This window comes from Garra rufa, chromosome 23, assembly GCF_049309525.1.
Source record: "Garra rufa chromosome 23, GarRuf1.0, whole genome shotgun sequence".
In the NCBI taxonomy this organism is placed as follows: Eukaryota; Metazoa; Chordata; class Actinopteri; order Cypriniformes; family Cyprinidae; genus Garra; species Garra rufa.
In genome coordinates this window covers 30,277,921-30,287,655 of record NC_133383.1, presented here as the reverse complement: position 1 = coordinate 30,287,655, position 9,735 = coordinate 30,277,921, and the positions used below count along the sequence as shown (strand labels likewise).

Here is a 9,735-nt window from a genome sequence, read left to right as displayed (position 1 = left end):
TGTGCATAACCTCTGACCTACTTTCTGTACGATCTGAATTTCTGCGCTTTGAATTTTGAACACTGAATTTGATGTTCCGATTTTTTTTTTTCATCTTGAAAACTTGAGGTTGTATTTTTAAAAACTGAATATTTGAAATCAGAACAAAAATCTGCTGTTTAAAAATACATGTCTATTTGAAAATCTGAGATTTGAAAATTCAGTTGTGTTTAATTTCAAATGTTCAATATTCAAGTTTTAAAAAATCGAATTCAGAACTATGTTAAATACCATATAATATTCAGTTTTGTGAAATGACACTTGTCAATAATTTAAATTTGTACAATTCAAATTCAAAAAGTTTTGTCATAATATGAGCTCCATAAATGTGTGTCTAAAAGCGAAACCAAAAGTAAGAAAGAAATAAGCTACTTAATTTCGAGGCTTTGTCTGTCAACAATGGATATTTGGTAACATTTAGTAGCCACACTTGGTACGCTTATTTATTCTTCATTAAACCATGCAGAAATAAAAAAAAAGATACTGTTTCTTCTAACGTGGAATTTCAGCAGTTTAACAGCTCCGGACAATATAGGAACATCAGCTACAGAAGTTCTTGTGTTAATCTTTTCATTTATTCAAACTTACGCTGGTCTTTGTTAAAAAACATTATTTAAAACTAAATGGTGTATATTCATCTTTTTGTTGCAAAAAAGCTTTGCGTAATGGTCTATTTTACAATAAGCCTACTTTACATCGTATGAAGCAGTGGACAGCGGAAATAAATGACTTTATTTAAATTGTACATTTAGATAATTTTACATGTTGTATTTGTCCAATGTGTATATTTAATCACAGTTTGCTTTAGGAAAACGTATGTTGAATCGCAATAAGCAACTCAAACCCAATTTCCAACTATCCCTACAGTCCATCAAAAATGCAGGACATGCCTTGAATTCAGGCTGAAGAAGAGAAATCTGAAGTTTAGGAACTGGAAGAATGGCTCAACCATTGTTTTACAAACCAGTAAGTAACGTAATATTTTGACATAAATGTCCATCCCAGATGGCAAGTGAGAAGGTGAAAACCATTGAATCAACATTAAAAAGAGTTGATTTGTAAATGTTAAGAACATTGAATTAATATCACTTTTGCACCCGCTATTATCAAGTAAGCCTTTTTAACCATTGCATTAAAAATAAATAAGAAAATACCAGAAAGCAGAACAACATTGAAAGTTGAAATTTAAGGTTTATTTTTTATCAGTCAAAAAGAGCATGATTTACTGAATCCTAAATGATTTGATACTGTTTCAATGTTGATTTGATGTAATATATATATTTTAAGTTGATCAAATATAATTTTGTGTCCATCTTGATCTTTTTGGCACTGTTGAAATAACATATTAACGGTAAATTCTTTGCATTTGTGAAACATTTACATCAGAGCTAGACAACGTTGGTCCTGGAGTGCCACTGTCCTGCAGATCTTAGCTACTCCAACTTAATGCATAAGGGTTTATTTAGGGTTTATATTAAGAAACTATTGTAAGCATGACAAAATAATTAACTTAATGAAATAGTCCAGCTAAAACAAACATTTTTTTACATTAATAGTGTGCGCAAAAGTGGTATTAATTCAATGTCATTAATATTAACAAATCAACTGTTTTTAACATTGATTCAATGGTATTTACCTGCTCTTTTGCTCTCTGGGCATTGACTGTCATTGTGTGGACAATGAAAGCCCATTAAAAAATTATATGCATGATAAACACTCAATGAATAGTCGATTGTTCTGTCTATATTAGGAATATATGTGTGTGTGTGTATTTTTATTTCTTTGGAGATATTTTCTAGTATTATCACTGTCATTAGTACCTCTGTTATGTGGCACACATAGTTTCATTTACAGTTAATTTGATTCATGTATTCCTGTAATAAAATTATTTTATTTATTTCATTTACAGGCCCATCCTGGTGCATCTCCAGTGTCTTGTGTAAGTTATCTGAAACCTCTGAACACTCAAGATCACAGCTAAGACAACATTTTTGCTACATAAATTCTTTCAATATTTCTTTTTGAATGGCTTTAATCTATAGACTTTTTTAGTGCCCATTGCTAGACTTAAGGTGAACACGTTCGTGCAAGCTAAATCTGCACAGGTTTAGTGCAAATGCTGAACTCATGTGACATTATGACATTATCAAGTAACTTATATCGCAAAAACCAAACAACACACCTACATGCATAAACTCGACTATGTGATGAAGTCTATGAAGCAGAGGTGGGACTTTACATTCACAAGCAAGTCTCCCAAGTCCTCAAAGAGTTAAATTTAAAAAATTTAAAGTGTCTAATTAAATGATGATTGTGTATTAGTGATGAACACCTGCTGTTATTGGGAATTACAGAGGATCAGATGTTGATGTTTTATTGGTTAAAATGATGCTACCATCATGAAGATCAGTGTTTGCTTTAGTTGGACTCTTGATCCTTGACTTCCCGTCTTAGATCTCTCTCTTTAGCGCAGTATGTGGCGTTATTAAGTGAACAGGTCAGTGCATTTTGAGATATTGATTAAATATTAGCTGTTGATGTGATAGTCATCATTAGACTACAATGAAAAAACCTTTTTTTAAGTTTAGATTTTGCATAATCAACACTGTGAAATTTCAGCATGCAAAGAAAGTGTTTTAGTCAATGTCATACTATTTTGAAACGCACAGACATCAAGAACCAGCATATGAATCAGTCAGTGAATCTCAACAATGGTGACAATCAACAAAACACTTCATGCTGCAATGCATGCTGGGTAACAACATAGTAAAAAACCCCATCATACACTGCAGTATGAATAATTGTTGTCCCCATTGTTGAGGATAATGTATGATAAGAGTTCATCTCTAAAAACCTGAACCAATACAATTTTTTTTTATATACTAAAAAGATTTTTTTAGCAGTTCAGTAACATCTTCATGACGTTCATTGATCATGAGCTTTAAGCAGAAAGCATAAACTAATCAGTTACTTCAGAGTTTGATTCAGCGATGCATAAATGTTTTCTATGAAGCAATACTGCAATAGCTTGAAAGCAAATTACTAAATTACTATAAGGGTCAAGAGACCAAATAAAGTGACCATTGTGTGTGTGTGTGTTCAATTGATTTCATTCAAGACTGTGGCTTTAGTCAGTTGTAGTTCTTGTGTTTCTGTTAACAGCAGGTGTTCATCACTAATGCACAATCGTCATTTAACTTGTCAATTATCTCATTAAATTTCACTCTTTGAAAACTTGGGATTTGAGATTTGGGAGACTTGCTTGTGTCTTGAATGTCCCACCTCTACTATGACAAGTCTTGGTTAGTCTAACGTAGTACACGTAGTAAAGGACCACAATAATTTTTTGTGTGATTATTTTGTTGTAGAACTCAATAATATAGCATGCATTGTGGAAGGGACATCATTTGCACAATCGTTCACATAACCTTTTAAATTATAATGTCAGTAATTTTCTGAACTATGATAAAGTCAGGATATTTTTTGCCCCACTGGGAGGGGAAATCAGTGTCATCAATTGTGAATGTAAAAGGGAAAGTTCAGTCAGTTTATATTACAAATTTCAAGCAGTGATCAGCCAGAGCTAATAGTTATGAAGGCATTAGAGTTTTTCTGGTAGAACTTATGCAAAAGCTATTAAAACAGGTAAAAATATGAAGATGAACAAGCATTTTATGAAATGTCTGGTATGAAATCCTTCCACACAGACTGACCATTTTATCGATGAAGGATTGCGGGATGGAACGATTATTACTTTATGTGGACGAGTTCTGCCAGATGCCATACGGTGAGAAACAAGGATGCTAAAGATGCAAAACTGATTGATACTAATTCTGCTTGGTTCTAGAATAGTTACTTTTGAAATGTTTCTGCATATATTATGTTGCTGACACAGAGACAAATGAACAACGTCACACTTACAGTGGGTACGGAAAGTATTCAGACCCCCTTAAATGTTTCACTCTTTGTTATATTGCAGCCATTTGCTGAAATCGTTTTTTCCTCATTAATGTACACACAGCACCCCATATTGACAGAAAAACACAGAATTGTTGACATTTTTGCAGATTTATTAAAAAAGAAAAACTGAAATATCACATGGTCCTAAGTATTCTGACCCGTTGCTGTGACACTCATATATTTAACTCAGGTGCTGTCCATTTCTTCTGATCATCCTTGAGATGGTTCTACATCTTCATTTGAGTCCAGCTGTGTTTGATTATACTGATTGGACTTGATTAGGAAAGCCACACACCTGTCTATATAAGACCTTACAGCTCACAGTGCATGTCCGATGGAAGCCTCTCCTCAGTGCAAGACACATGAAAAAAACCTGAAGGACTCCAAGATGGTGAGAAATAAGATTCTCTGGTCTGATGAGACCAAGATAGAACTTTTTGGCTTTAATTCTAAACAGTATGTGTGGAGAAAACCAGGCACTGCTCATCACCTGTCCAATAGAGTCCCAACAGTGAAGCATGGGGGTGTCACGTAAAACAAGGGAGGTCTGGGTCCAAATGCAGGTAAGTATTTCTTTAATGATAATAACAAAATAAACAAAACCAAAGGCCAACACGGCACAAACAGAAGACTAAATAACAAAATCAAAAGCCAAGATCAGAAACACACAGGAGACGAGACAATGCAGACATGAAGCAGGAGTGAGAAATGAGAGTTCTTATACAAAAGTCCAAATGGTGAACAGCTGTGAGTGAATCAGTGTTAACGACAAGGACAGGTGAATGCTATTAGAAGTGCAGTGTGAATAGCGACCTCAGGAGGCTGAGGGAAACCCCACAGCCCCGATCATGACAGGGGGTGGCAGCATCATGCTGTGGGGGTGTTTTTCAGCTGCAGGGACAGGACGACTGGTTGACATCGAGGGAAAGATGAATACGGCCAAGTACAGGGATATCCTGGACCAAAACCTTCTCCAGAGTGCTCAGGACCTCAGACTGGGCCTAAGGTTTACCTTCCAACAAGACAATGACCCTAAGCACACAGCTAAAAGAACAAAGGTGTGGTTCACAACAACTCTGTGACTGTTCTTGATTGGCCCAGACAGAGCCCTGATTTAAACCCAATTGAGCATCTCTGGAGAGACCTAAAAATGGCTGTCCATCAACGTTTACCAATCAACCTGACAGAACTGGAGAGGATCTGCAAGGAGGAATGGCAGAGGATCCCCAAATCCAGGTGTGAAAAACTTGTTGCATCTTTACCAAAAAGACTCTGTATTCTGTATTTGATCAAAGAGGTGCTTCTACTAAATACTGAGCAGTGGGTCCGAATACTTGGGACCATGTGATATTTCAGTTTTTCTTTTGAAATGAACTTGAATGATTTCAGCAAATGGCTGCAATATAACAAAGAGTGAAACATTTAAGGGGGTCTGAATACTTTCCGTGCCCACTGTAAGTGAGGAGCTGCAACAATAAAACAGAATCTCACCGCTGCTAGAAAATGTTGATGCATCCAGAGGTGGGTAGTCCAAGGGTCAGTAAGTAGAAGTCCGGCCATATTTTTATTCCACCCATAGACTCAGCCATCTGATTTCACCAGAGGTGGGACCAAGTCAGTCAATTCAAGTCACAACCCAAGTCCTCAAAGGGTTAATGTTAATCAGATAATTAAGTGACTAATTAAATGATGGTTGTGTATTAGTGATGAACACCTGCTGTAATTGGGAATTACAGAGGATCAGATGTTGATGTTTTAGTGGTTAAAATGAAATTCCACGATATGTCTAGTTTATGTTTTTTGTTTTTAAAACATTTAAAATGAACATCATGAAACGGCCTCACTTTGTTTTTTAACTGATATTTACTATTACAGAACTGTGAACAAAATCCTAATAAACAAATGCCACTGTAATGCTTAAATATTAGGGACAAAATGAAGAACTGTATCAGCTCAACTGTGTATTTTGAGTGTCTTGTTTATCGCATTCATTTTCATATAAAAGCAATAGAACTTAAATTATATCATGTTTATCAGCAACACCGCAGGTGACTGTGAATAACACGATATCCGCCTTTGATCTCGCAGGTTTCTGTTCCGCTTCCAGAGCTCAGAACTGTCCGTCTTGACTGCACTTATTTCACTCTTCACCTCACTGCAGCCGCCTACTCTCGCCTATATTTCAGGCAAGGTGCATCTCAAACAAGCATAATGGCTTAAGCTGTCTGCACACTAGATGATTTTAAGGTCAATTTTAAAGGAACACTCCACTTTTTTTTTGGAAATAGGCTCATTCTCCAACTCCCCCCGAGTTAATAAGTTGATTTTTACCATTTTGAAATCCATTCAGCCGTTCTCCTGTTCTGGCGATATCCCTTTTAGCATAGCTTAGCATAAATCATTGAATCCTATTATACCAGTAGCATCGCGTTCAAAAATGACCAACGAGTTTCGATATTTGTCCTATTTAAAACTTGACTCTTCTGTAGTTATATTGCGTACTAAGACCAGCGGAAATGTAAAGAATTAGGAACTACACTCCCATTCCGGCGTAATAGTCAAGGACGTTTGCTGCCGTAACATGGACACAGCAGGCGGAGTAATATCACACAGCACATGTGCAAATGCTTACTTCCGTCAACATATCCAACGTGAGCAACTGCATGCACAGGCAGCGTTCCTCGCCATGGAGACATTTGTGAGAGACGATTTAGACGATATTTACTTTGGTGCAGATCCTGAACCGTATCAATTTGAACCAGAATTCACTGAAGCTAAGGTTTTGGAACGAGAAAGACAAGAAAGCGTGTCTGAACTGCCTGGGACAGAAGGGATGAGGAGAGCAGATTCGAGCTGGTGGGGCTTGCCAACCCATGCCGACTGAAAGTGAGTGCCTGTGTCGTTGCGAGTGGGACCAGGTATTGCCATCGATGGCAAGGGTCGATCTACCTGATGAGGAAGTGGCATGTGTCGCATCCAAGGACTTGGATGCAATGCTGCATCCTGCAGTAGTAGATTTTTTTTTCCGGTTTGACAAAATAAACTGGAAAAAACGTCACACGCCGAGTGGACCTAATGGCCAGCTGTCGCAAGAGTAAGTTATTCCTGCAACCACTACAATATATAATATAAAGATTTTAAATGCATACTGTCAGTTTGCATTTTCAGGCTTATATTCATGATGTACACTTTTACTCAAAACTCACTTTAAAACACCACCGACTGTTCGCAATAACTTTCTTTTGCAATCACACATGGAATTTGGTCATAGCAAATACTAGGCCAACTGTTCGCCCAAAACTACTCGTCAGGGGTTGCATTTCACAGGTAACGTTAGCCAACAATAGCAATTAGTCATGTTACACTCACAGCCATGGGCGATGCTCCTCGTTGTCCTGTCTGTAACGTTAGTTTGAAGATTGTTGGGATCGCCGTGTCCTTTTGACGCAGTGCTGTAGTACTGGTAAAACTATCCAAATAGTCATCTGGTTCAAAATCCTCGGAGCAAACACGCCATTTCTTGATCGTTTCGAACGGTGCTTTGAGGTCCATGTTCAGAGCAGCCAGCCATTGATTCATTAGTCGGAATTGCTTTTTTTTCGTGGGAATTCTATGAAACATGTTAGTAGAGTAAGTGTTTGACTTACTCTCACAGCCCTTTACAATGCACATAACCATAGCTAATCACACACAGGTAAATCCAGCCACTAACAATTTACCAGCTGCAACTCTGACAGCTGCAACAACCGGAATTACACAAACTTAGCACCGGTCACATTAAAAGTTACCTAGCTGGGATCTAATTTCATGCGCTGTGTGATATTACTGCGCCTGCTTCGGCCATGTTACGGCAGCAAACTTCCTTGACTATTACGCCGGAATGAGAGCGTAGTTCCTAATCTTATCGACCTAGAAAACCGCAGCTTTACATTTCCGCTGGTCTTAGTACACGATATAACTACAGAAGAGTCAAGTTTTAAATAGGACAAATATTGAAACTCGTTGTTAATTTTTGAACGCGATGCTACTGGTCTAATTGGATTCAATGATCTATGCTAAGCTATGCTAAAAGTGATATCGCCAGAACAGGAGAACGGCTGAATGGATTTCAAAACGGTAAAAATCAACTTATTAACTCGGGGGGAGTTGGAGAATGAGCCTATTTCCAAAAAATAAAATGTACAGAATTTATAGGCTGTGACTTGCATGCTACAAATAATGAATGGACTTGAAAATGTTAAATATTATTTCCAAGCATTTATACCATAAATAGAACAGCTCGTGAATGCTCACATAATGCTATGTACTTCAACAAGTTACCCGAGTTAAAGCCCATAATATTTGCATATGGGCCCAGTGGCATACGCCACTGACTTTACTATTTATAATGGGACTTATAAACTTTTTAAAGAGCATAATACTTGCGCTAGACTTAAGTCATGATGTTCTTTGGTAATGTAAATGCTTTTGATTTACAGAGGAAATGTAAACGATTGATTGAGTAACCATTTGATCAAGCATTTCAGAAACATTCCTCCTCTCCTGAAAGATTCTTGCATGTATCTGTCTCCACAGCGCCATCACAAGCCCAACTTGCCAATTCAGCTTAATCTGTTATAACCAAGTGCTTCCTAGCAAGGCTGAGTGATTGCCCTCGGTAACATACAGTGGTTTCCTTTTTTGCATATTGTGTTTAACTGTTACCTAAATTACTTCTTTAACAGGAACTATCTCATTAGTGTAGGTCTCCAGTGGTATATTGGACGACTGAGGTGTTCAATGCAGCAGCATTGATTTTAAATGTTGTCTCTGACACCAAAGAAACCGCAGCTCCCGTGTCCACTTGTATGCATACTGGTTTTCTATCCAGACGAGGAGTCACCCAGTAACCTTGTTCATTTCTACAGTTCATGTCCTTGCACCAACAATCTCCATGCAGATGCCCCAATTTCCAGCATCGATAACATGTCTTTTCTGAGTTTGACTTGTTCCTTGATAGCTATGGCCTTCTGTAATGTTAGGTTACTTTCAGTTAGTAATGGCTTTTAAATAGCCTTACTTCTAAGACAACAGACATCATGTAAAACTCACAATGCTCAGATAACCATTTCAACACTGCCACAAATTGAGAGATAGATTTGCCATCTTGCTGATTTCTTTTGTGGAATCTGAGTCTCTCAGCTTTAATCAGTGGTTTCGGTGAATACTGCTCTTTGAGTAAACTCTATTTCCTGATAGGATATGCCATCTGGTTTGTCTGGCTGTGTCGAACTCTGAAACAGATTAAAGTTTTCATACTCATGAAACTCAGTAAAGTTGGCATTATAGTTACAACTTTGATTTCGTAGTCAAAAAGTTCAGTATAGGCACTCCACTGTTCTATTGATTCATCAAATTATCCAATACCACTGAATAATCCTGCCATTTTGTTTTTCCTTCCAGCGAAGACAACTCATTCTGCTCCGACCATCGTGGCTCTCTATGGGGTTGACGTGTGCTCACTCTGTTTCTCTTTTGTGGAGGATAGCATAGTCGATCTGACAAATTCGCGCCACGAATATCTATATCTTGCAACACTCACTATCTTTACAAAAAAAACAACTTTGTATGGTACGAAAGATCTTCATCACCAGTTATGTTATATATTTTCTAAGAAGAACACGTGAGATGGGAGTGAGCGTTTAACTAGAGCTTGCCGTTTTATTCTCTCTCAAAGGCACACAAAAATGATTACGC

General features: G+C 37.4%; 1 long non-coding RNA gene across 1 annotated transcript; it reads left to right on the top strand.

Annotated features, from left to right (window-relative positions):
- The first annotated feature begins 364 nt into the window (after positions 1 to 364).
- Positions 365 to 3,883, top strand: LOC141298857 (uncharacterized). The gene is made up of 4 exons (XR_012341664.1): positions 365 to 472; positions 907 to 1,005; positions 1,949 to 1,978; positions 3,747 to 3,883. It is a non-coding gene; the product is annotated as an uncharacterized lncRNA (long non-coding RNA).
- Positions 3,884 to 9,735: the final 5,852 nt, after the last annotated feature.